Source organism: Schistocerca nitens, chromosome 4 (genome assembly GCF_023898315.1).
Source record: "Schistocerca nitens isolate TAMUIC-IGC-003100 chromosome 4, iqSchNite1.1, whole genome shotgun sequence".
Classification (NCBI taxonomy): Eukaryota; Metazoa; Arthropoda; class Insecta; order Orthoptera; family Acrididae; genus Schistocerca; species Schistocerca nitens.
In genome coordinates this window covers 42,863,893-42,888,609 of record NC_064617.1, presented here as the reverse complement: position 1 = coordinate 42,888,609, position 24,717 = coordinate 42,863,893, and positions in this window count along the sequence as shown.

The following is a 24,717-nucleotide window of genomic DNA, read 5'->3' as shown; positions in this document are numbered from 1 at the left end:
CTAGAAGTTATTGTCAGTGCAAAACATGTAGTAATGTATTTTTTAGATCTGTATATGGCATGGTCTTCCCAGTTGATGTCACGGGCAATGTACATGCCCAGTTATTTTGTAGGCTGTACTTCCTCTATTTCATGGTCACTCAGTAATAAGTGGAGGTCATCTGTACTGCAGGTAATTTGTTTTATTTAAATCCAGTGTTAACTTATTAGCATGAAAGCACTGCAACACACACTTCACAGCTTTTTCAGCTGTAGTAGATAGAGAACTTCTGCCATCACTGTAATTATGTTTACATCATCTGCAAATAACATAATTTTGGACAAACTATTGGAGCTTTTAATATAATTTATGTAGATAAAAAATAATAGTAGGCCATGATCACTACCCTGTGGGACACCTGTTTACACCCTCTTAGCATTTGATACACACTTTATTTTTTGCCTATTTGAGATGAAATGAGTTCCACAACCTGAGTTCTATCTTCAAGATGGGATCAAACAATTTTCTCCCAATTCCTCTGATGCCTACTGCCTCCAGTTCATCAGTGAGAATTTGCTGGTTTACTGTATCAAAAGTCCTGGAAAGAACTAGGTTGATTCCTACCACTCTTTTCTTACTGTCTAAATTCCTTGAAATCTCCTCAGTACAGGCTTGGAAAGCTGTTTCTGCATTATAACCTGTATGAAAGCTGTGCTGGTTTCAATTCAGAAGATTGTAGGTGTCAAGGTAGCTTATGAATGATTTGCATCAGTTTTTCAAAGATGTTTGAAAAAGGTTAATGGAGGGATATAAGTCTGTAGTTTTCTACCTTTCATGAATCTCCGTTTTTCAATACAGATCTAAACCTTAGAAATTTTCTTCCTCTGTGGGAACACATCTTCACTGACTGATAAATTGGCAGGGTGTACCAGTGAATTCAGAATTGTTTATTAGTGACACTGGCACATCATCCATTTCTGCAGACATTTTTGGTCTTACAATATTAATTAATTTTGTTATTTTATGTTCATTTCTAGGACATATTCTCATACTCTTGACTACTTTTGGTGCTGTTATTTTCTCTTGTTTGGTAAAGTTCTTGCTTAGTTTCTCAGGTACAATTAGAAGGCAGTTATTAATGTAACTGGGCAAGGATTCTATCTTCATTTTAATATTATCATTAGATTTAAGCACAGTATCCTGTTCCTTGCAGCCCGTTTTCTAGTTCTCTCTTAACAATTTCCCATGTACTTATTGATTTATTGCCTGACTAGCTTACTAGCATACCATTATTTAGTACTTTCGTTAAATTAATTACCCTTGTATACACTTTTTGTAGTTACTTACATATTTTTTAAAATTGGGATCAGTACAAGATCTCATTTCAGGGTTGAGTCTTTTCATATTCTTGCAACAATTTTTTGTACCAGAGGTGATAAATGAATTTGTGTGTCTGTGCCTAGATGAGATCTTGACTACTTTTTTGGTAAGCACATTTCAAAATTTGTCATCAAAAGAGAAGAGAAAACATTGTATTCAGCATCTGTACTTGGTCGTGTCAATACTTCTGCCCAGTCTTAGTTAGTGTGATAGGATACTGGTTGCAGTTTTCAGGGGAGAAAATTCTTTTATACATCTGATGTACTATTTTTGTATTTATTGGAACTGTAAGAACTTTAATGAGTGCATTGCGGTCAGATAATCCTAGGTCAACGTTAATTACTTCTGTATCTGAGGTTTCTATATTTGACAATATATTGTCTGTGAGACTTCTGAAGTGTTTGCTTTTCTAGTTGGGCCATTATATTGGAATATAAGTCTGAAATGTGTGTAATATTGAGGAATTGAATTTTAATTGGACTTTGTATCGACATATTGACATTAAAGTCCCCACATATAATTATTGACGTTTTCTTATCATGTAAGACACTCAACAGTACCTCAGTCTAATTTATAAAAATTTCTATGTAATAGTTTATGTTTCTAGAACACTTTGACAGCTGTCTTCCATTCCACACCAAGAAGACCCTTCCATACAGTCTAGCTACCTATGCCCATCGCCTCTATAGTGATGAGCAGTCCCTCTTCAAATACACAAAGAGTTTCACAGACTATAATTACCCTCCCAGTCTTGTACAAAAACAGATCTCCCATGCCTTCTCTCCAGTTATCCACCCAAAGTCAAACTGTCCAGCCACAGAAAAGCATGATGTAGTAACACCCACGACAGAACCAACTGAATCACATTCTTGGCCAGGGTTTTGACTATCTATCGTCATGCCCTGAAATGAGTAATGTCCTACCCACCATCCTTCCCACACCTTCCATAGTGGTACTCTGGCACCCACTGAAACTACATGATATACTTGTCCATCCCTAAACAACCCCTGCCCTCAACCCCTTGCCTCATGGCTCACATCATTGTAGTATCCCTAGATGCAAGACCTGTCCTATACATCCTCCCTCCACCTCCACCTACTCAAATGTAGTCACAAGCATCACATATCCCATCAAAGGCAGGGCTACATGTGAAACCAGTCATGTGATCTACAAGGTCAATAGCAGCTGCTACCTGCAGTCTATGTGGACATGACAACCAATAAGTTGTCTGTTCACACAAGGGGCCTCCAAAAATCTGTGACCAGGGATCATCTGGGCCAACTAGTTGCTGAGCATGCTGTCCAAAACCATGTTCTTCATTTCATTGACTGCTTCACATCCTGTTTCATCTGGATCCTTTCCACAATCACCAGCCTTTCTGAACTGCATCAGTTGGAATTCTCCCTACAATACACCCTATGTTCCTGTAACCCTCCTGGCTTCAACCTTCATTAGTCATTGTCCTTTACACATCTATCCCATTTCCAATTCCAGCACTACGCAGCCCTCTATTCCACTAATGCACCCATAGTCTTTACACTTCTACCCTTCCCTCCCATCACCACTACCCTGCTCTCCATGCCAGCCCCAGCCTCCCCCTTACACACATCACACATTTTGCTTCTATCATCATACACTGCTGCAGTGAGTAGCAATGCTCCTTTTCATGATATTGTCAAACTCTACAATCAGTTGGTCATGGTAGAAACTATGAGTGAACTGTAGATATAGCATCACTCATGATTATTAATACACAGCCAATACGCAATTTACCAACATTAGCTACTAAGGAATGTGATTCAAAGAAAATCTGCGCAGTTGGGCATGTGCTTGATGTTGCTTCTGGCTTAGAAGCATTTAAAACACTGTAGATCTCCATCAAATTTCTGTTCTCCCTCTCTGTATATAATGGTAATAATGAATAATGTTTATATAATATTAATTCTATTTCCTTTCGTCTGTGATCAAATGCCACCGTCTGCCAAATTTTACTTCTCTTCAGTCATAATATATACTGAGCAGTAATAGGTCTTCTAGCACTGCAGTACATTAAAACAAAATATAAGTTGTCAGCAACATTATCCTGCAAGGATTTTTGTGCATGATCTTTCAGATAGCACCAAAGAGGAGTTCTCACTGTCATATTCATAGTCTTTTACTGTTTATTGTTGTAAATTCAGATCACACTGAACTACTGAGATGCCCATCATCAGAGTGATGGCTCAAGCAAGTTTAAATCCTGTAACAACAAAATGCAAACATTATTACACACTAATCTTTTATTGGCTATTGATACCATCTTATTATTTCTCACAAGCAGCACCTATTAAAATGTGCAGTTGTAATGTATGCCTATGCATTGCAAATCATGGTTTTATGATTATGGGGCCCATCTTGGATATTTAATTTTTTTTTTATTGAAAGTTCTGTAATTTTTAATTAGGAACTCTTGCTCCCATTAATATTGGCATCAATTGAATCAGAAAAATCAAATGATCAAAAGTATGTCAACAGATTGTGGAAATTCATAGCAATTTGTTTATAACTGGCACTACAAATCTGGATCAAGCTAAACTTTAAATCATGAATATCTGTGAAGATAATTAAGTTTTTACTGAAAAGAGGAAAAATATTCTTTAATTTTAAAGTTTACTGGACTGCAAACTGACGATATGCGTGGCCGTTGAGCTGGAACAGTCATTAACAGGCAACCTCAGGGGAACCTGCCGCACTTCATCTGTATTAGGTTTACTTAGGCATTCAGGGCCCTGTCTGAGAGTTCACCCTTATTTCCCTTGTTCCTCATGGGACAGAAATGGATTACCTGACATTTTCATTTCCTCCTCCCCAATGGAAAGGGTGGGCCCCTGGAAGGTACGAACACCCGATCTCACAAGAGGGCTCGTGCAGCCAGTGTGCCTGACTCAGGAGTTCATTACAACAGTACAGTACTTGGTAACAGAATGGTTGCAGATCAACAGAATGTTTCTCTAGCTGTGGTAAGGAAAGAGGGTAGATTTGAGAAGTTTTTGCCCCTCTGTATACAAAACTATTTAGAGGGAAACTGTGGCTCCTTACATTCAGTAAACCATTTCCTCAATGTGACACCGACGCTTAAAACTTCAAATTCCCAGCAAGTCACTAAGCTACAAAGAGCTAGATGCCTTGGGGAGTATGCAATAACCACTGAACTGCACAGCACCTCGAATTACAGCAAAGATGTTGTGACATGCAGGGATCTAGTTGCCATTCCCAAGGAGAAACTGCAATGTGAGTAGTCTCTAGAAGATATTATTGATGTGCAAATTGTCATAAAGAGGGTGGATGTTGATCTTACAAATCTGGCTACTTTATCCTGACATTCAGTAGCATGAAACATCCTGAGCATGTCTAGGCAGGTTTCTTTCATCTCAGTGTGCAGCCTTATGTCCCTGATCCAGTGCACCATTTCAAATGGCAGAGCTATGTGTGTACTGCCGTTGGGTGTAAAGCCACTTGTGGCAAAGATGGGAAGGCTGCCCCATTTTCATGTTCTGTGGAGCGTGCTTAGCACAAACAAAGGTGGCTAGTGTCAGCTCTAATACCTGCATCCGGTATTGCAGTTGGTCTGCTGCAGTTACTTCGAAGCCCACACCCCCACCCGTGACTTCAGGCAAGGCTGTGGTTGCCATTGTTGTGGAGCTCCCTGCCCCTCCACAGGTTTTACCTGGTACACCGTCCAGTGCTAGTGCTGACAGTGCCAAACTTGTACTCTCGACGTATCTTGTGACTTTCCATCAGAGTTAATGGAATTCAATGTCAGACCGAGGCAATTGTCTCACTTCGAAGCTGAGCGTCCTCGTACTGTAGGCTCCACTCCTGAGTGGAAAGACTGGATGTGGAAAGACTTGGTTTTCAAGTCTCCTATGCTCCCATCCTATGTGCTAAACAGTATATAGTGAGGATGATCTGATTGGGGAATGGGTCAAGGGAGGCATTGTTGTGTTTGTAAATAATGCACACAACTCTTTACCCTCCCTCTGGATATTGACCTGCAGGCAGTTCCTGTTGATACATGTTGGAGGATCACAGTTTGCTCTTTTATTTACCTCTGTCTGATCCAGTAGATTCTGGACACTGTCACAGATTTTAGGGAACAACTCCTCCACCCTCTCTCATCTTTGGAGACTTCTATGCTCATCACCCCTTGTGGGGCTAGACCCCTACTTGCTTTCACGGTCAGCTTTTGGAGGGCCTTATGACATGCCAAGGACTGTGCAAATTAGACACTGGTACAATCAGTCATTCCTGTGTTGCTACTATTTTGTCATATTTTTAATTTACCTGACTTGCAAATGGACACCATTCTACATTCTAGAAACTCGGTGATTTTTCTGAGCCTCATTTTTTACTCCAAATTGTCATGGTTGCCACACCTCAGAGGTCTAACAGCCAGAATCCCCGAGGTACTGAACATCATCAAGTGCCTTAGCCAGAGTTCTTGGAGAGTTGACAGGGCACATCTCCTCCTGATGTGTCAGGCGCATGCGTTCCTGGCCGGACTATGGGTGAACAGAGTAGGGATTTTTGAGGCCACCTCCTTTGAACATCATTGACAATATCAACCGAGAGGGGATAAGGCTTGGCACAGATGTTGTAAAACCAGTTCCATACCAAATCTCTGTGCTGAGGCCAAGGAACCACCACTCACCATCCAGCTGCACCTTCTCATGGTGGAACAAGCACATAGTTCCTCACACTTCCAACTTTATCTGCATACCGTACTGTTGCTCATCGATCTCTGGAATGCCTTTCTCAAACTAGCCATGAACCACAGTGTTACTAGGAATCCATGTGGAGTGTGTGCTGGAGTCACCATGTGTGGAGCAGGTAGAGCTCCAAATCCAGGGTTCTAACCATTTACCCCTCTGGATACTGCTGACGTCCAATGCCATTTTAGACTTAGTGCATTACAACTGACATTAGACTTCTGCTTCTGGTTTTAATGTGGTATTTTCTGACATCTTATATGAGGACCACAAGTATGTAGCTGTCTTAAGGGGTGGATCCATGCAGGGGGTAACTGATGCTAACTCTGTCGTTTTCGCAGATACAACTTCCTCAAGACTTTACTTCTGTCTAAGTTATTTTAGTGGGTGTTAGGAGTGACTGTGTGGCCATTTCAAGGGCACAAGTGTGCAAAAATTTAGAATTTATCTCCGGTGTTTGTTTTAATGAGTGTAAGATCTCTGATGACCCCACCATTGAGCATGTGCAACAGAAAATGGCAACAAGTACTTTGAAGAGCCATGGTGTAATCTGAAGGTCAGTGCACAATATCTGTCATGTGCATTGTAATACACTTCTTTTACATCACTATAAATGATAACAGATGTGTGTCCCCCCAGGGTGTCCACAACTCTTTTGTGGATACATGTGTAGCGAGCACGGGACCCCGAGCTAATGTGGCCTTCCTTCCTTTCCGGGCTGCATACCTTCCCTTTCCGCATCCTTCCCCATCCCCCACCTTCGCTCCCACCGCCCCCTCCCCCCCGCCCCCCCCTTACCAGTGGCTCTTTCCTTCCCTTTCTCCCACTCTGGCAGTATGGTTTGTGCCTACGTCCGGAGACGGACGATCGTAAATGTACTGCATTCTTCGCCTTCCTTGCTTGTATGTCTTCATCCTTCCTTTGTCCTTCTCTTTTCCTTACCTCTTCTCTTTACCCTTATCTCCGCTGCGGCGTTTGAGACCTCTCTTCTTTCCTTTCCCTTTCTCTTTCTTCCTCCCTGTGCGTGTCTGAAGGCCGACCCACGCCTTTTTGTGCGTAGCCGGTGACGGGGTAATGCGTAATTCCACGCCCCGGGTAGACAGGTAGTACATGTAAGGACCCCCTGGTAACGGCCAGGCCCAGGGAGGGGTGATTACCCGGGGCTGATACCTTCCGAAAGTGCCGATTGGTCCCTCTGGCCGTTTGTCGGGATGTGTGACCTGAGGTATGAACAATCACCTAAGGCGGGAGTGCCCTCAGTGAGGGCCCCCACAAGGGAGGAGCGCGCCATCGGGGACGCCAGTAATCATGGGGGATTCTTTCGCAATGGTTTCCTCACCTTCCACTATGTCTGCTCACAAACATAAGTTCAGTGAGTCTCAGCCACAGTCAGTTCTTCCATCGTTGCCACAGTTCCTTGTTGTTTCTCGGTCTGACGAAGGTCACGACTTCTCCACGGTCAACCCTTTCATTATTCAGAAAGGTGTCGACGCAATTGCAGGTCCTGTAAAGTCTTGTTCCAGATTACGGAATGGCACCTTGTTGTTAGAAACAGTCAGTGCCCTCCAGGCACAAAAATTGCTGCGTACTTCACTGCACCACACCTTCCCTGTCCGGGTTGATGCGCACTGCACTTTAAATTCCTCACGTGGAGTCATTTATACACGCTCCCTCGACGGATTGTCTGATGAAGAAATTCAGCACTACCTGTCTGACCAGGGCGTAACGGCTGTTCATAGAGTTATGAAAAGGGTTGACATGAACCTCATTCCAACCCACACTGTCTTCTTGACATTTGACAAAGTTCAACTACCATCGAAAATCAAAGCAGGCTATGAGATAATTTCCGTTCGCCCTTATGTCTCGAACCCTATGTGTTGCTATCGGTGTCAGCGGTTCAATCACACTAGCCAGTCCTGTTCCAATCTGGCCAAATCTGTTACGTGTGGCAAGGATGCCCATGAGGGTGCTTGTCCACCTCCATCCCCTCGCTGCATCAACTGTATGGGTGACCACGCTGCTTCCTCTCGAGATTGCCCCATTTTTAAGGACGAAAAGCTCATCCAGGAAATAAGAGTGAAAGGAAAAGGTGTCGACCTTTGCTGCTCGAAAATTATTCGCCAGTCGACAGCCCACCGTGCCTCAGACAGGCAAATACAGCACTGTCCTTGCCTCTCCTCGGCCAACAAAGGAGGCGGCCATGCAGACTTGCGACCTCACCTTTAGTGCCACGGTCGTCAGATCGGCCAGCGCAAAGATCGCCCGTTCAACCTCACCACTTTCGCCTGCCCACTCTATGGCTCACCCTTCATCGGGTTCTGCTAAATCTCGAGCCCAAAAGTCAGACACCAAGACTTCGAAAAAAGAGCACACTCGTGAAGATTTTTTACGTAACCCAACTTCACAACCATCGGTTCCTCCTTCTTGTAAACATCATAATTCCAAGAAGGCTACAAAGAAACCCAGTTCATCTCCTTGTCCGCCAAGGCGTGCTCCATCTACAGCACCCCCTGGCGGAAATCGCCCTCTGCCGTCTTCTGTGTCGGCGAGGCGCACTGCTGGCGGCCAATCAACCGGCCGATTGCTGGTGGCAGGAGCTGCTCCTGAACAACCTATGGATCAGGATCTTCTGCCTTCGGCTGAATGCCATTCCATGCTGTCGGTCGCAAGCTCTGAGCAGTCGTTGAGTTGACAGCGACCTTGGTCACATTCCTCCATTTTCTGTTCACCCTATGTCCATTATCCACTGGAATATCCACGGCATTCGAGCCAATCGGGATGAATTGTCGATCCTCTTATGATCCTACTCGCCGGTCATCTTTTGTCTTCAGGAAACAAAGCTGCATCTCCATGACCGCTTTGTTCTCCCTCATTTTCAGTCCGTCCAATGTGATCTCCCCTCTGTTGAAGGCACTCCAGCCCATGGAGGACTCATGATTCTTCTCCATGATACTCTCCATTATTGCCCTATCCACTTAAACACTTCCTTCCAAGCTGTCGCCGTCCGTCTTTCCCTTTCTGGATACACATTATCTCTTTGTACTGTATACATTCCATCGTCCACACCAATGGCACGAGCTGATCTCCTTCATCTTCTTGGTCAGCTACCACCCCCCCCCTACTTGCTGGTTGGGGACTTCAATGCCCAATACCCGCTTTGGGGATCTCAACATCCTTGTCCACGTGGCTCACTATTGCTAGACGTCTTCCACCAAGCGGATCTAGTTTGCCTCAACACTGGGGTCCCCACATTTTTGTCTGCCTCCACGACAAATTTCTCATTTGGACCTTTCGGTCGGTACTGTTCCGCTAGCTCGGCGCTTCGAATGGTTCGCCCTTGATGATACCCACTCGAGTGACCACTTTCCATGTGTCCTTAGACTGCAGCCTCAACTGCCATATATGCGCCCGCGACGCTGGAAGTTTGACCTAGCCAATTGGACACTTTTTTCGTCTCTAGCGACATTAGCTAACCGTCACTTTCCTAGCGTCGACGATGAGGTCACACATATTACAGACGTTATTCTTACAGCTGCGGAACGTTCAATACCACGCACCTCTGAATTGCCCCGGCGCCCCCCAGTTCCATGGTGGAACGAGGCATGCCGTGACGCAATACGTGAGCGGCGACGTGCTCTTCGCTTTTTCCGCCACCATCCCACTTTGGCCAGCTGTATCCGCTATAAGCAGTTCCGTGCGCGATGCCGTCGTATCATCTGCGATAGCAAGAAGGCAAGCTGGAAATTCTTTATTAGCTCATTTGACACCTTCACTCCCTCCTCGGAAGTTTGGAGTCGGATTCGACGGTTCTCAGGCGCGCCTAGTTTCTCCCCAGTCTCTGGGCTCACTGTCGTGCATGATACATTAGTGGACCCCATCGCAATTTCTAACTCATTGGGTCAGCACTTTGCTGAGATTTCGAGCTCTCCAAATTACCCACCAGCGTTTCTCCCGAAGAAACGTGCAGCGGAAGTGCGACATCTTGCTTTCTCCTCTCAAAATCGCGAAAGCTACAATACTGTTTTCTCCATGCGGGAACTCCAACATGCACTCTCTTCTTCTCGCTTCTCTGCCCCAGGACCGGATGGTATCCACGTCCAAATGTTGCTGCATTTATCAACCCATAGTCTGCGTTACCTCCTTCGCCTTTATAATCGATTTTGGACCGACAGTACTTTTCCCAGACGATGGCGGGAAGCTATCGTCGTTCCTGTTTCGAAACCTGGAAAGGACAAACATCTCCCCTCTAGCTATCGCCCCATTTCTCTCACGAGTAGTGTCTGTAATGTTTTGGAGCATATGGTGAATTACCGTTTGTCTTGGTGGCTGGAATCCCGCAGTCTTTTAACACCTGCCCAATTCGGATTCCGAAAGCATCGTTCTGCAGTTGACCATCTTGTTGCTCTCTCCACTTATATCATTAACAATTTTCTCCGGAAACGCCAAACAATAGCAATAGTTTTTGATCTGGAGAGAGCATACGATACTTGTTGGAGGACAGGCATCCTCCGCACACTGTTCTCTTGGGGCTTTCGAGGTCAGCTGCCCCTTTTTCTTCGCGAATTTATGGCAGAGCGCACATTTAGGGTGCGGGTGAACACTACTCTCTCCCGTACTTTCTCCCAAGAAAACGGGGTACCCCAGGGCTCCGTGCTGAGTGTTGTACTGTTTGCCATTGCCATCAATCCAATAATGGATTGTCTCCTTCCTGATGTCTCGGGCTCCCTCTTTGTGGACGATTTTGCGATCTACTACAGCTCTCAACGGACCAGCCTTCTTGAACGACGTCTTCAGGGATGTCTCGATCGCCTTCACTCTTGGAGCATCGAAACCAGCTTCCGTTTTTCTCCCAGTAAGACCGTTTGTGTTAATTTTTGGCGACGTAAGGAGTTTCTTCCACCCTCCTTACATCTAGGACCTGTCAACCTTCCGTTTTCAGACGTCGCTAAATTCTTGGGTCTTATGTTTGACAGAAAACTGTGCTGGTCCTCCCACGTTTCCTATCTTTCGGCTCGCTGTCTGCGATCCCTCAACACCCTCCGTGTCCCGAATGGTACCTCCTGGGGAGCGGACCGAGTGGTCCTTCTCCGCATCTATCGCGCCTTAGTGCTCTCTAAATTGGACTATGGAAGCATAGTCTACTCCTCTGCTCGGCCGTCTACTCTTCGGCGTCTCGACTCTATCCACCACCGTGGATTACGTTTAGTGTCTGGAGCTTTTTACACCAGCCCTGTGGAAAGCCTTTATGCTGAGACTGCTGAACCTCCGCTGTCCAATCGGCGAGCAGTCCTTCTGAGTCGTTATGCTAGCCATCTGTCTTCCATGCCTGCTAATCCAGCCCATGACATGTTTTTCGACGCCTTGTAACCTCCCCCTCACTTATCGACCTTAATGACAGTGAAAAATAAAACCGCGTGTACCTAATGGGAAATTTGGGAAAACAATCGTCACCGAAGTTAATCTGTTGGTAAAGAGGGAGGAAAGGGTTACATCTAAATGAAAGGAAAATTGCAAATGAAACTGGTGGAAATTAATTTTGAAAAGGGGTAAAGTTAATAAAGAAAGTAAATGTGCGGCCGTTACGTTAACAATTAACTAGCGGTAATTAGATATTTGAGATTTGGGGGAAATCACGGTCGCCAGTCCTAAGGACAATCACTATAGTAACTGAAAAAGAAAGGTTATTACACATATAATTAGCACTAGAAGCGTGGCAACTGAAGGTTGACACATGTAGTGTGAAAACTGAAAGTTTGTCAGAAGTAATAAATTTCGCTACACTCTGACTTAATTTAGCAAAAGAATTAATAAAACCGGAAAATCGAAAGTTAATTTAGTGACTGAAGTTAATAGTGAGCTTTCTTTCTGAAGCACATCGAAATCCAGCAGAATACGGTTAGTCTTGGACTACCTCAACAATCATTTCAAAAGCAACTTGACTCTACGCAATTTAGAAACAAGAGATTTAACTTTGAACTTGAATTAAATGATTCTGAATAATTAACAATATTAGTAAAATTTAGTACGTACCAAGCTGAGCTGCAGTCACAGGTAAGCTAAAATATGCTAACAAAACTCGCACTCTTAATGTGTGCTTGTGTAATCTAACTATTGTAGCCAGCTATGAATGCTTTAACTGCACTTTGAAACTAAAGTAATGAAATGCAATGATAGTACTTGAATGCTGGCGTCTGAATTTCAACGACACTCGGGTTCATTTCGGAAAAGGAAGGGACCCTGCTTGGTAATGCAATTGGGATAATGAGCAACAAAGGTTCATGCTAAGTTGCTGTAATTTTGCGAGGCAAATGGAACAATTTGAAAAGTTGAGGTCTGCCATACAGTTCTGAAACTTTACGTGCTTTTAGTCTTCCTTGTTAGTTGATTGAAGGTTTGAAGCCGTCGACCGAGGAGGTGGCGACAGTCACTCATTGTCGGCCGTCGCTGTTGCAGAAGCTGGATGTTGGCGCGCCTTCTTCTCAACACGGTCACCAGACGAAACGGGCTCTTGATGTGCGCCAGCTAAGGCTTCCCGTCCGCGACACCATGTCAGAAACTATCATCGCAAGTCGAGCGCAATTACATGCTGCTAAACCCCGAAAGCGCGGCAACTCGCGGGAGCGTCACACCACACACCTGCTCCACTCGCTACTCCAGCCAGACTCCAACTGCCCTGCCCGCGCTCCACGCGGCAGAGTTAACACTACCAGAGATCCTACACACTTTGATTCTTCACACGACCTATCGATGTAATCGTTCGATAACAGTTTTCCCTAGGAAAGACCCAGCGTAAAAATACAAATAATATTTACGAAACAAACCAATTATACATCGACATAAATGCATATATATATATATATATATATATATATAGTAAAACAATTACAATATATAAAGGCACAGAAATGTCATATATTCAGGTAACAAAATAAGGAAAGAAATTTACAGTACAATAGATGGAAATAGGAGGATATGCATTTCCGGCGTTACACGTGCCCCACATTGTCTGAGGATGTTCGTGTAACATAAACAGACTCAGAAAATGTCCCAAAAAATAAACAGCGGAAATGCATATGCTCAAAACATCATCAAAATTTAGCATTCGTCTAATTAAGCATAAATCAATTTTTTAGACCATAAAAATTGAGTGGAGACAGTCCTAATCTTATTCCACTCTGTCATCTTGCACAAAATAAAACAGGTTGACAACATATTAAGATTCATAGAAAGCATAGAAAATGGTTTAGCTATTCCAAAATCATTAAAATTCGTAATACTATAAGAAATGGAATACTATTTGCAAAATTAATTAGAGTACATGGTCATAAAAACAGGTAGATCAAAATACGCAAATTAATTATTAATTACATAGAATACACATTTTATATAACCTTTTCATAATTATTATCTCGTCATGAGAGTCCACTTAACGCTAAACAAGAAAATAATATACAGTAGATCGACAAAAACATAAATATTGACAGCAGAATTCTTTCACATCAGCTGTCCGGGAAGAAAAACAACTCCGCCTTCCGTACTCGCAAGTACAAAGAATGCCGACAGCGGCACAAGAGCCGACAGCGACCCAAGAGCCGACAGCGGCTCCACCTTGCCAGTATTGTTGCGCCCGCCTGTGCGGCACGCTTGATCTCACTCGCCTGTGTAGCGGCATTTCCAGAACGTCCGTTTCACTGAATTCTTTAGGAAAACTCACTCCCGAGTAATCTCAAGGAGTCCCTTAATACTATCACAGTGGATAACTCAACACTGTCCATCATCACACGCATGTACTGGCCTGAAACTTAAAACAGCGTCTAAGTACATCAGCAATGACTAGTAAAACACACATTCATGCATTCATGAAATCTGACAGCTAGTTGCAAAAGCATATTTACATTCCTTAATCTACTGCGACTCAGTTGAAAACTTAAACTAGCAGCTTGGATTTTTCAATTGGTTAAAACGTCTAATCAAAAATTAATTACTTGTTAATTACAAGTTCTTTAATGACCTCAAGGTCAGGCAAAAGCATGGCAACCTAGCAAATCCTTAAATCTTACACTCTATATTTACATACTGTGCAAATTACCCATTCTGTGGTATTAATCAATCCTAGGTTGGTACAATTTCAAATCTACAATATTCCATATACCTAATCGTTTTCCAGAGCTTGGATAATCTAAGCAATAAGCATTTGTGTGAGGTATACCAATGACTTTATATGGTCCATTATAAACAAACTTAAATTTAGAGATTTCATTGTCTATCTCGCTCGATTTCTCATGAGCTTTTACAAGTACTAAGTCTCCGATTGCAAACTTAGCAAAACGCGCTTTAGCGTCATGACGACGTATGCGAGCATCAGCTTTTAGCTTCATTACTTCCCGCAACCGATCTTTTTTCACACCAATACTAATGTCAATCCGTGGAGGGAATTTGATTATCTCTTCCAATTCACTTTCTACACTTTTGTCAATGCTGAGATTCCTCACGTTACAGCAGTTCAAATTCATTCCTACGTCAATGTCATCCGGCCAGTTAACAATGTGTATAGGCTGGTATTGCCTATGCACACCGTCTCCTGCCTCGTCAAAACTAACTACTATTGTTTTATCTTGTGACGTACATGTCAAAGTTTTGCTTTCGCAGTTAATCACTGCAGGGTACTTTAATAGCCAATCTAACCCAATAATTACTTCCGTAGTTAAGTCTGGCATGACGACAAACTCTTGTTCAAATCGTGCCTCACATATCTCTAAGTTGACAAAAATCTGTTTTGTGGCCGGTTTACTGGCCTTCCCAGTAGCACCGATAATTTTCACTCCTGTTACTGGCATAACTACGATGCCAGGTCTGTCTTTCAGTAACTCAAATATTTTCGCAGATACAGCACTCAATTCTGCACCGGTGTCAATCAACACGTTTAGTTGTAGGTCGTGCATATTAACAGACACTACTATCTGTCTACACTTGTCCTCGACTGTTTCTTTATTTTCCCACAGTAAATCCTCGTCTATATCCAGGTCATTCCAGAAAAAACCATCCGGCTTTGATCCTAAAACCGGCTTATCTGGCGGCTTTTTCAGCCTCTGTTCACATACAGTTTTAATTTCAACACGTTTGTCCTGAGGCTTAGTCTGTAGCTTCGCCTCCAATACCGAAACCTTTTCCTGTAACTCGTCAACTAGTGAGTGTTGCTTTGCTATCAATTCACTAATTGCCACCTTCGTTGATTCCACTTTGGTCAGATTGATCTCATCTGCCAATCTACCTGGAGGAATGTGCCCAGTAGTATCTGCAATTACTTCCTCTGGATCTGCGCAACCCACACTGCTACCGTCTGACCGTATAATGTCAGCTCTAACCTCATACACGCTGTAATCTATGTGCTTTTCTACCAATCGTGTCCGGCTATCACTAAAATCCTCATAATCTTTCTCCTTAATACTTTCGCAATGTTTAAACTGGAGGTTTGCGTCGGATGGGTCGGCTACGTCTACCACTGAAACTTTCGGTAAGGTCTGCCGGTTAGGGCCAGAACTTTCCGTTACTACTTCAACATCCAACTCTTGCGGGACGAAACACGACGAATCTTGCTCGTGCTACCCATTAACATCAACTATTTCTAGTAAAGTCTGCCGGTTAGGGCCAGAACTTTCTATCATTTCACAAACACTATCTTCCTGCGGGACGAGACGCGGCAAATCCTGCCCGCGCTCCCCATAAACGCTTCTCCCATACAGACCCCTATAATCTCTTAGTTCGTCGTATAAGCGACCGAACTGCCTTAACCAGACCTCATCCCTCTCTGCATCCCCTCGCTCGATGACGGACGTTTTATCCGACATCTGATCTTCTCTCAACACTTGCGAATCATTCTTAAACTCAATCTCCAGGTTCGCTGTGGGTATTACAGCTGCCACTTTATAATCGATTTCCGGAACACTACTTAAATTGTTCTCACTGACAGTGAATGTATTTTCTACTGCCATGTATACAGCTGATCTACTACTTGTGGGCGCACTCCTTTCTCTTAACACTGGCACTCTCTCCCGCCGTTGATTATTCCACACGGAATTTTCATAACGACGACACCTGGGTTTCCTCCTGTTATTGGGCCGCCTAAATTTCTCCACGCCCGGTCGGCCCCTCACCGGCACGGCTAATGGTTTCCCTGTCTCGTCCCAGCAGATACGGTCCCCGGATGCTGCTGAAGCGGCTGATCACACCCTCTGGCGTTATTACTATTCTGCGAAGCCCGTATCACGCTAGTATGATACTGGTTTCCGTCATTCCTGTTATTATTTGCATTGTATCGATTGTCATTACGGCCAGAACCACTATTGTTACTGCTGCCAAGATTGCGGTATGCATTATTCCCATAGTTATGATTGTTGTGGTTGCTGTGGTACCCGTTGTTGTTACCACGACCTCTACCAGTATCGTGATAATTGCGCCAATTGTCCTCGTCCTCAACTCTTTCCAGGAAATCATTGATTGTCCTGTAATTGCTTCCTACGTAGCGTTTTGTATCATCTGGAAGCTTCTTGTAGAGTTCCCAAACTATTTCGGTTTCCGTGCGGCGATCACGCAAATATTCCAACTTGCGGATCCAGCCCTCACAAAACTCCTTCATCGAGCCGCGCGAATTCGCATCGAAAGGCCTCGATACGACAAATTCGCGCAAGACACTTTGCTGTTTTTGCTCTGACCAGTATTCAGCCAGAAATAAATTTTTAAACTCGTCAAAGGTCAGGTTCGTAATGTTGAGGTTTAAGCCCCAACGCTTGGCATCACCAGCCAACACATCAATAACCGCATTAATTTTTTTCTCATTAGTCCATGATCTGGGTAAAACTCTTTCACAGTTTTTAATGAAATCCGTCGCGTGTATACCGCCTTTTTTCAAGGGGTCAAACTGCTCCTCTTTCGTCAACAATTCCGAACTATGTGCACAGATTGGCACATAGCTCTGTTTTTCTTCAAGTTTCTTTTCTAATTCCGACACTCTCGTAATCACTTGGCAAGTGGTTGTCGCAAGCGTTTCCACTTCCCTCTTTTTCTCTTAGCAGGTATTAGCCTGCTTCCTCACTTTGGTATCTACTTCGGATACTAAAACCTTTAAAGTTTCCACCTTCTGTTGATCGTCTTTTCTCACTAATTGAATTTGTTCCATCACCTTATTCTCGATGATCGGAGCAACTGCGTCTCCTACACTTTTCTCGATTCTGCTAATTTCGGAATTAAAACGCGTATTTATGCTCGCAATTTCCGCCTGAACGCCTATCATTTCCTGTTTAAGATTACCGATTCCAGTATTAATCACAACAATATCTTCTTTGATTTTATCAACTTTTGTGTTAACAACTCCAACATTGTTGTTAACAACATTAATAGCTTTGTTCTGATTGTCTAGCTTCCTGTCAATTTTTTCAGACTGAGCTTCTTGGTTGGCAGCCTGAGCTTTAATTTCTGCCGATTGAGTTTCTATCTTGCTAGACTGAGCCTTGATTTCGTTAATCAAAACATTCAATAAATCAGTTAAATTCCCGGAAACTACCGGTTTTACTTCCGTAGCGGCTTCCTCTTTAATTGTCCCCCCGTATTCGTCTTCAAGGGATTCCGATTTGATTTTCACTTCCGATTCCGAAACATTTTCTAATGTTTGGAATTCCATTTCTGCTCTTTGTTGCGTCTCGGCGGTCGTGTCTTTCATGCTAGCCGCCTGCCCCTGAACAATGGGTACCGCGGTGCGCGTTTCCCACTGTTCGACCGATTGTTCCGTACCCAAGTCTACCAAATTTTGGTAATTGTTGCCTTCACTCATTTTAATAATTTTCAATATAAATAACAAATCTCAAAACTAATTAGGATTCCTCAGACTAATATTCTCGCTGACGTATCAACCATTTCGTAACCAGTACTTTTTTACGAGATTTGCACAATGCAAAATTCGTGTCCAGAACAACCTCAAATTTGAAGATTGTCCTGTCACCAGGTCGCCACGTGTAACCTCCCCCTCACTTATCGACCTTAATGACAGTGAAAAATTAAACCGCGTGTACCTAATGGGAAATTTGGGAAAGCAATCGTCACCGAAGTTAATCTGTTGGTAAAGAGGGAGGAAAGGGTTACATCTAAATGAAAGGAAAATTGCAAATGAAACTGGTGGAAATTAATTTTGAAAAGGGGTAAAGTTAATAAAGAAAATAAATGTGCGGCCGTTACGTTAACAATTAACTAGCGGTAATTAGATATTTGAGATTTGGGGGAAATCACGGTCGCCAGTCCTAAGGACAATCACTATAGTAACTGAAAAAGAAAGGTTATTACACATATAATTAGCACTAGAAGCGTGGCAACTGAAGGTTGACACATGTAGTGTGAAAACTGAAAGTTTGTCAGAAGTAATAAATTTCGCTACACTCTGACTTAATTTAGCAAAAGAATTAATAAAACCGGAAAATCGAAAGTTAATTTAGTGACTGAAGTTAATAGTGAGCTTTCTTTCTGAAGCACATCGAAATCCAGCAGAATATGGTTAGTCTTGGACTACCTCAACAATCATTTCAAAAGCAACTTGACTCTACGCAATTTAGAAACAAGAGATTTAACTTTGAACTTGAATTAAATGATTCTGAATAATTAACAATAGTAAAATTTAGTACGTACCAAGCTGAGCTGCAGTCACAGGTAAGCTAAAATATGCTAACAAAACTCGCACTCTTAATGTGTGCTTGTGTAATCTAACTATTGTAGCCAGCTATGAATGCTTTAACTGCACTTTGAAACTAAAGTAATGAAATGCAATGATAGTACTTGAATGCTGGCGTCTGAATTTCAACGACACTCGGGTTCATTTCGGAAAAGGAAGGGACCCTGCTTGGTAATGCAATTGGGACAATGAGCAACAAAGGTTCATGCTAAGTTGCTGTAATTTTGCGAGGCAAATGGAACAATTTGAAAAGCTGAGGTCTGCCATACAGTTCTGAAACTTTACGTGCTTTTAGTCTTCCTTGTTAGTTGATTGAAGGTTTGAAGCCGTCGACCGAGGAGGTGGCGACAGTCACTCATTGTCGGCCGTCGCTGTTGCAGAAGCTGGATGTTGGCGCGCCTTCTTCTCAGCACGGTCACCAGACGAAACGGGCTCTTGATGTGCGCCAGCTAAGGCTTCCCGTCCGCGACACCATGTCAGAAACTATTATCGCAAGTCGAGCTCAATTACATGCTGCTAAACCCCGAAAGCGCGGCAACTCGCGGGAGCGTCACACCACACACCTGCTCCACTCGCTACTCCAGCCAGACTCCAACTGCACTGCCCGCGCTCCACGCGGCAGAGTTAACACTACCAGAGATCCTACACACTTTGATTCTTCACACGACCTATCGATGTAATCGTTCGATAGCAGTTTTCCCTAGGAAAGACCCAGCGTAAAAATACAAATAATATTTACGAAACAAACCAATTACACATCGACATAAATGCATATAGTAAAACAATTACAATATATAAAGGCACAGAAATGTCATATATTCAGGTAACAAAATAAGGAAAAAAACTTACAGTACAATAGATGGAAATAGGAGGATATGCATTTCCGGTGTTACAGCCTCCTTGGATGTAGGGTATGCAGGCCGCCCTTCCTCCCTACTACCAATGGGAATCCGCTTCCGTCAACTGCTCCATTCTCTTTCCTTCCGCTTTCCTAAAACCTTCTTGACAACTTGGAGTACAGCACCGCCTTGGCTCCGTCCCCGGATCTGCCTGCTCCGTGACCTTTGTCGATTTCCCAAGGACGGTACCCCTTCACTTGTTTATTGTCGGGCATTTGCTGCTCTATAAGCACAACTGACGGACGCTACATTTATTTACACCAACGGCTCGAAAACATCGTTAGGTGTAGGGAGTGCCTATATTGTTGGCGACACCCCAAATCAATTTCAGCTTCCCGACCAGTGTTCGGTTTATACTGCGGAGCTTTACCCTGTTCTCCAGGCTGTCCACTACATCCGCCGCCATCAGCGGATACAGTATGTTATTTGCTCAGATTCTCTCAGCTCTCTCCTCAGTCTCCAAGCTCTTTACCCTGTCCACCCTCTGGTCCACCGGATTCAGGACTCTCTGCGCTTGCTCTACATGGGGGGCATTTTGGTGGCGTTCCTCTGGCTCCCGGGACACACTGGTATCTGTGGGAATGAGGCGGCCGATACAGCGACCAAGGCTGCAGTCCCTCTTCTTCGGCCAGCTATTCAGTCGATTCCCTTCACCGATGTACGGTTCGTTTTATGTCGTCGAGTTGTTCTTTTATGGTATGCTAATTGGTCGACACTTCCCCATAATAAATTGCGGGACGTGAAAGTTCTTTCTTGTGCTTGGACCTCTTCCTCCCGAACGCGTCGTCGGGAGGAGGTAATTTTAACTAGACTCCGGGTAGGGCACTGTCTTTTTAGCCATCGACAACTTTTAAGCGGCGATCCTCCCCCACTCTGTCCCTACTGCTCTCAGCTGTGGACGGTAGGACACCTTTTAATTGAGTGCCCCTATTTTACTCTGTTACGCGCCCGTCTCCAGCTGTCGCCTGATATATCGTCAGTTTCAGCAGATGACACGTGCTCGGCCGATCGCGTTCTCTAGTTCATTAGTGCCAGTGAAATGACGTCAGTCATTTGAAGGTTTTTTGGGGACCACCTACACCTTTCTGTAGTGGATTTTTAAGCCTTCTTTCTGCTTTTAGTTTCTCCTTTTTTTGAGTTTCGTTCCCATTTCTGCTGTTTTCAATTTTCGGTTTCTATTGTTTCCTAAGTCACGGACCGGGCGCTAATGACCATAGCAGTTTTGTGCCCTAAAACAAGAAAAAACAAAAAACCAGATGTGTGTAGCTGGTATTCGTCAAGCAGACCTACTATAAGTGACTGACATCTGCAATACAATGCCAGATATATAGTAGCTGTTATTCCTCAGGCAGACCTACTGTAAGTGACTGGCAGTTTGATAATTTGTGCACAGCATTGTATTACCATCAGGTCAACCCTATGGTTCTCTTACTATTAGTTCACCCTGGCAAGTTGTATTTTGCTCAACCTGTAGATTTCTAGATGCAATACTGTTCCCGTGACAGTGTGCTGATACTGTCTGGGTCTTTGCAGATGTCACAGCTGCTTCTCACATCCTCATCAAAATATTTGAGATTCACAAATTGTAAGCAGTGATTACCAGTGTAGTGCAAAACCAATTGGACTGGTTTGTTACTAATATAAACATTTTTATTACTTTACTCACTTTTTCATATCAATGTATGTTGACTGTTTCAGAAAATTGAGGGTGCTAGCAGTGCTAAACAATGTGTACTAATGGTGGTCTGTCAACCTGTGGTGTAGCACTTTTGCCCCTGTTCAATAATTGTAATACTAAATTAAAAATTGTGACCAATTTGTTTTTGCAGATGTCTTCATGGGACAGCCTGACAAGAAGTTAATGGCTTGTACTTGGTCCCTTACTACCGCTGCTTATGGAAGCTAATGCAGGAAATGGTGCAGCACAAGCAAAGTGGCAAAGTGATGTGCACAGTCGCAGAGAATGACAGGTTTACACAAGAATGTGTGTCGCTGACTTCAGCCTTACTGTGCAAGATTGAATTGGTGCTCTTTGATTGTTACTTCACCAACTGGTTTGCCAGAGTGCAGCAGCGACTGGCACAATTCAGTACTTTCTACACTGTGAAGAAACAGCCCATGTAAGTATTGATTTCTGTAGATTTCTGTGTCAGCTCTCATGTGCTCATCACTTTAAAATTTCATGCTTGGAATAACGTGTGTGGGACACATTTTTCTACTAGCTACATTTCATAGACACTATTACCACTCATGTAAAATTACCCCATGTGAAAATATGTTAAACCCTTATTTCCTTGTATCATCCATCCTTTTTTTTTTTTTTTTTTTTTTTTAAATATTGAACAGCAGCATTGTGTATAGAAAAAAAACCACATAAAAAGGATTCCATCTGTTTATGGAAACAAAAAAAATGCCAACTCATCAGCTAGTGCCAAGGGTATTTCAACACATTTTAGTCCACCACTGTTGGGGCATACTTCATTGAAGCATGGAAATACAGTATTTATAAAAAAAACTGCAAATAAAGATTGGACAAAACTCTTTCTCCACTGCCGTCTTTGACAACCTCTCTGTGTCATCTCCCCGTTCATATCTGCCATCCTACATCCTGACAGCAGTTGAGCCACTATAATCCTGGGATCTGAGTGTCATTCCTCTCTTTCTAAGCACTTCCAATCTAACCTTCTCTCTTCCATGAGAATGGAACTTCTAGATCCTAAAACTAGGAATAATTTTTCACTTTTAATGCTGTAGCAGTACTTGAATGTCACCTGTAGGTAAATAGTGACATTCATTTTGTCTCCATGTAATTTTGTTGTTTTGATGAGAGTTTTCTTGTTGATACAGTTAATACTGTTATAATTAGAGTAATAAAACATTTTGCTGACCAGAGCTTAGTACCTCAGATCACTAGCTTCCTTCAAACATTTAATTCAAAGGTAAGGTATGCTTCTTCTTCTTCCTGTTGTACTTACTATGCTATTTTCTAGTGGCTAAGTTTTGCCGATGCAGCCAGAGCTCCCTCACTTTGCACTCCTGTCACAGATCATATATATATATATATATATATATATATATATATATATATATATATATATATATATATATATATATATATATAGGCAGCGTTTTTTAGTCTTCTCCACTTTTGCTCTCTATGATCTGATCTTTGCAGATGCTGTGTAAGTGAATATCATGTCCAGTTAACTGTCCAATGGGCTTTACTATTGTTGATTTGTAACTTCCTGTAGTTTTCTTTCATTTTATTTAAAATTTTGAAAAATTTACATAAATGACAAATCCACAGAAAACTGTGAAAATGGTGTATACAGAGGACACTCACCACAAACAGAATTCTGTTATGTATCTTTGGTCATGGAGAAAAAAAGTATAATGACATCTGTAAATGTTTGTATGTGCTGAACTGTAATGATCCATGGGTCTTTGGTATTGGCTCTCAAAGTATAAAGAAGTGTAGAAATGGAGCTCTGTATTCTTCCACACTTTCAATATCCTGCTGCTGCCACAGCTAGTGCCACTGTGAATGCTAGGGATGCCATTACTCGTGCAGATTATTTCATCACTGTGTGACAATTGTCTCGACAGCTATTGGTCTGCATTGTAAGATTTAGACCCTTGGATATTCACAGCTGTGCTGAAGATAGATTCCATAAATTTTCACTATAGAAGACAAATTTCAATGAATAGCCATTTCATCTGAGCTGTCACAACAGTTTCACACAAATGGAGAGGCTTTTCTGTCATGGATTGTTGATAGTGATGAATACTACAAGCAAAGCACAATACCTTTTACCATTTGGAAATACTTGCTCTTACAGAATACCATCATGGGACCATACAACATAATGTAAATGTATGTAAAAAATAACGCATATGGAATGCAATTATCATGTTGAATGAAAGCAGCAGTTGAGAGAGGGCAGAGAAGGTGAAGTGGTAGCACAGTGCAAATTCTGGAAGAGATGAGTGCTGTCTGATGGAGTGTGCAGGGATCAGATGGAGGCATGAAAGCTGCCAGGTGCAGCATAGGGAGGCTGTGGACAATGGTTGGTGTGGAGGGGGGGGGGGGGGGGGGGAGGAGGAGGAGAAGTGGGAAAGGAGAGAAGAAATGGAGGGAGGAGGCAGACAGTAGTGTTTTCAAACAGTGGAGATGAGGGGATGTAAATAGGGAGGATGTAGTAGTAGAAGAGGGCATGGAAACTGTTTGGTGGTGCCTGTGAGGACAGTAGGCTATTTACTGTCCTGGCACTAACTACCCCATCCCCCCCTCACCCCCCCCCCCACCAACCTACACTAATATTTCCACATCCTTTGTCCTAATGGGTCCTCCTTGTTCGTTCTGTCTTACCTTATTTGTGTGTCATACTCTACCAGGACTCTTCTTTCACCATCCCTAGCTTCTCACTTATTTCGTATCCCCACCCAGCCACTCTGCCCTATAGTCTTCTGATGCTGCACCTGGCAGTCTTTGTGACTCCCTCTAGCCCCTGCAGGCTTTATCAGACAGAGCTCATCTCTCTCTCCACCGATACCTTGCTATCCTTTCCTTTACCGACCCCCTCCAATTTGCTGCCTCTGATCAACAGGATAGTTGCATTGCAATTCAAGCTGTCAGAGATTGCAGTCATGTGCATGTGGTGTGCTTGCTGGTGTGAATAAAAGTGTGTTTTTGTTCATGGAAAATGTCTTGGTCAAAAGTAGAAGTATAACAATATTTTTGTTGTGCTTATCTGCGATTCAATGAGTCATCTTTATGATCAGTGGAAATGTATCCTTTCGCTTCATCAAACTCAGGTTTCCATTATTTGGTAGATGTAGATGTCATGATCATTTTCTGCTGAATATTGCAGCTTTGTACTTGTATACATAAAAATCTTAATACGTGATGCATAGGTATAAGATTAGCATTACTCCATTAGTGTGCCACTATAGCCAATTTTACTGCTGTGTATTTAAGGATAATGAAAGGTGAGAA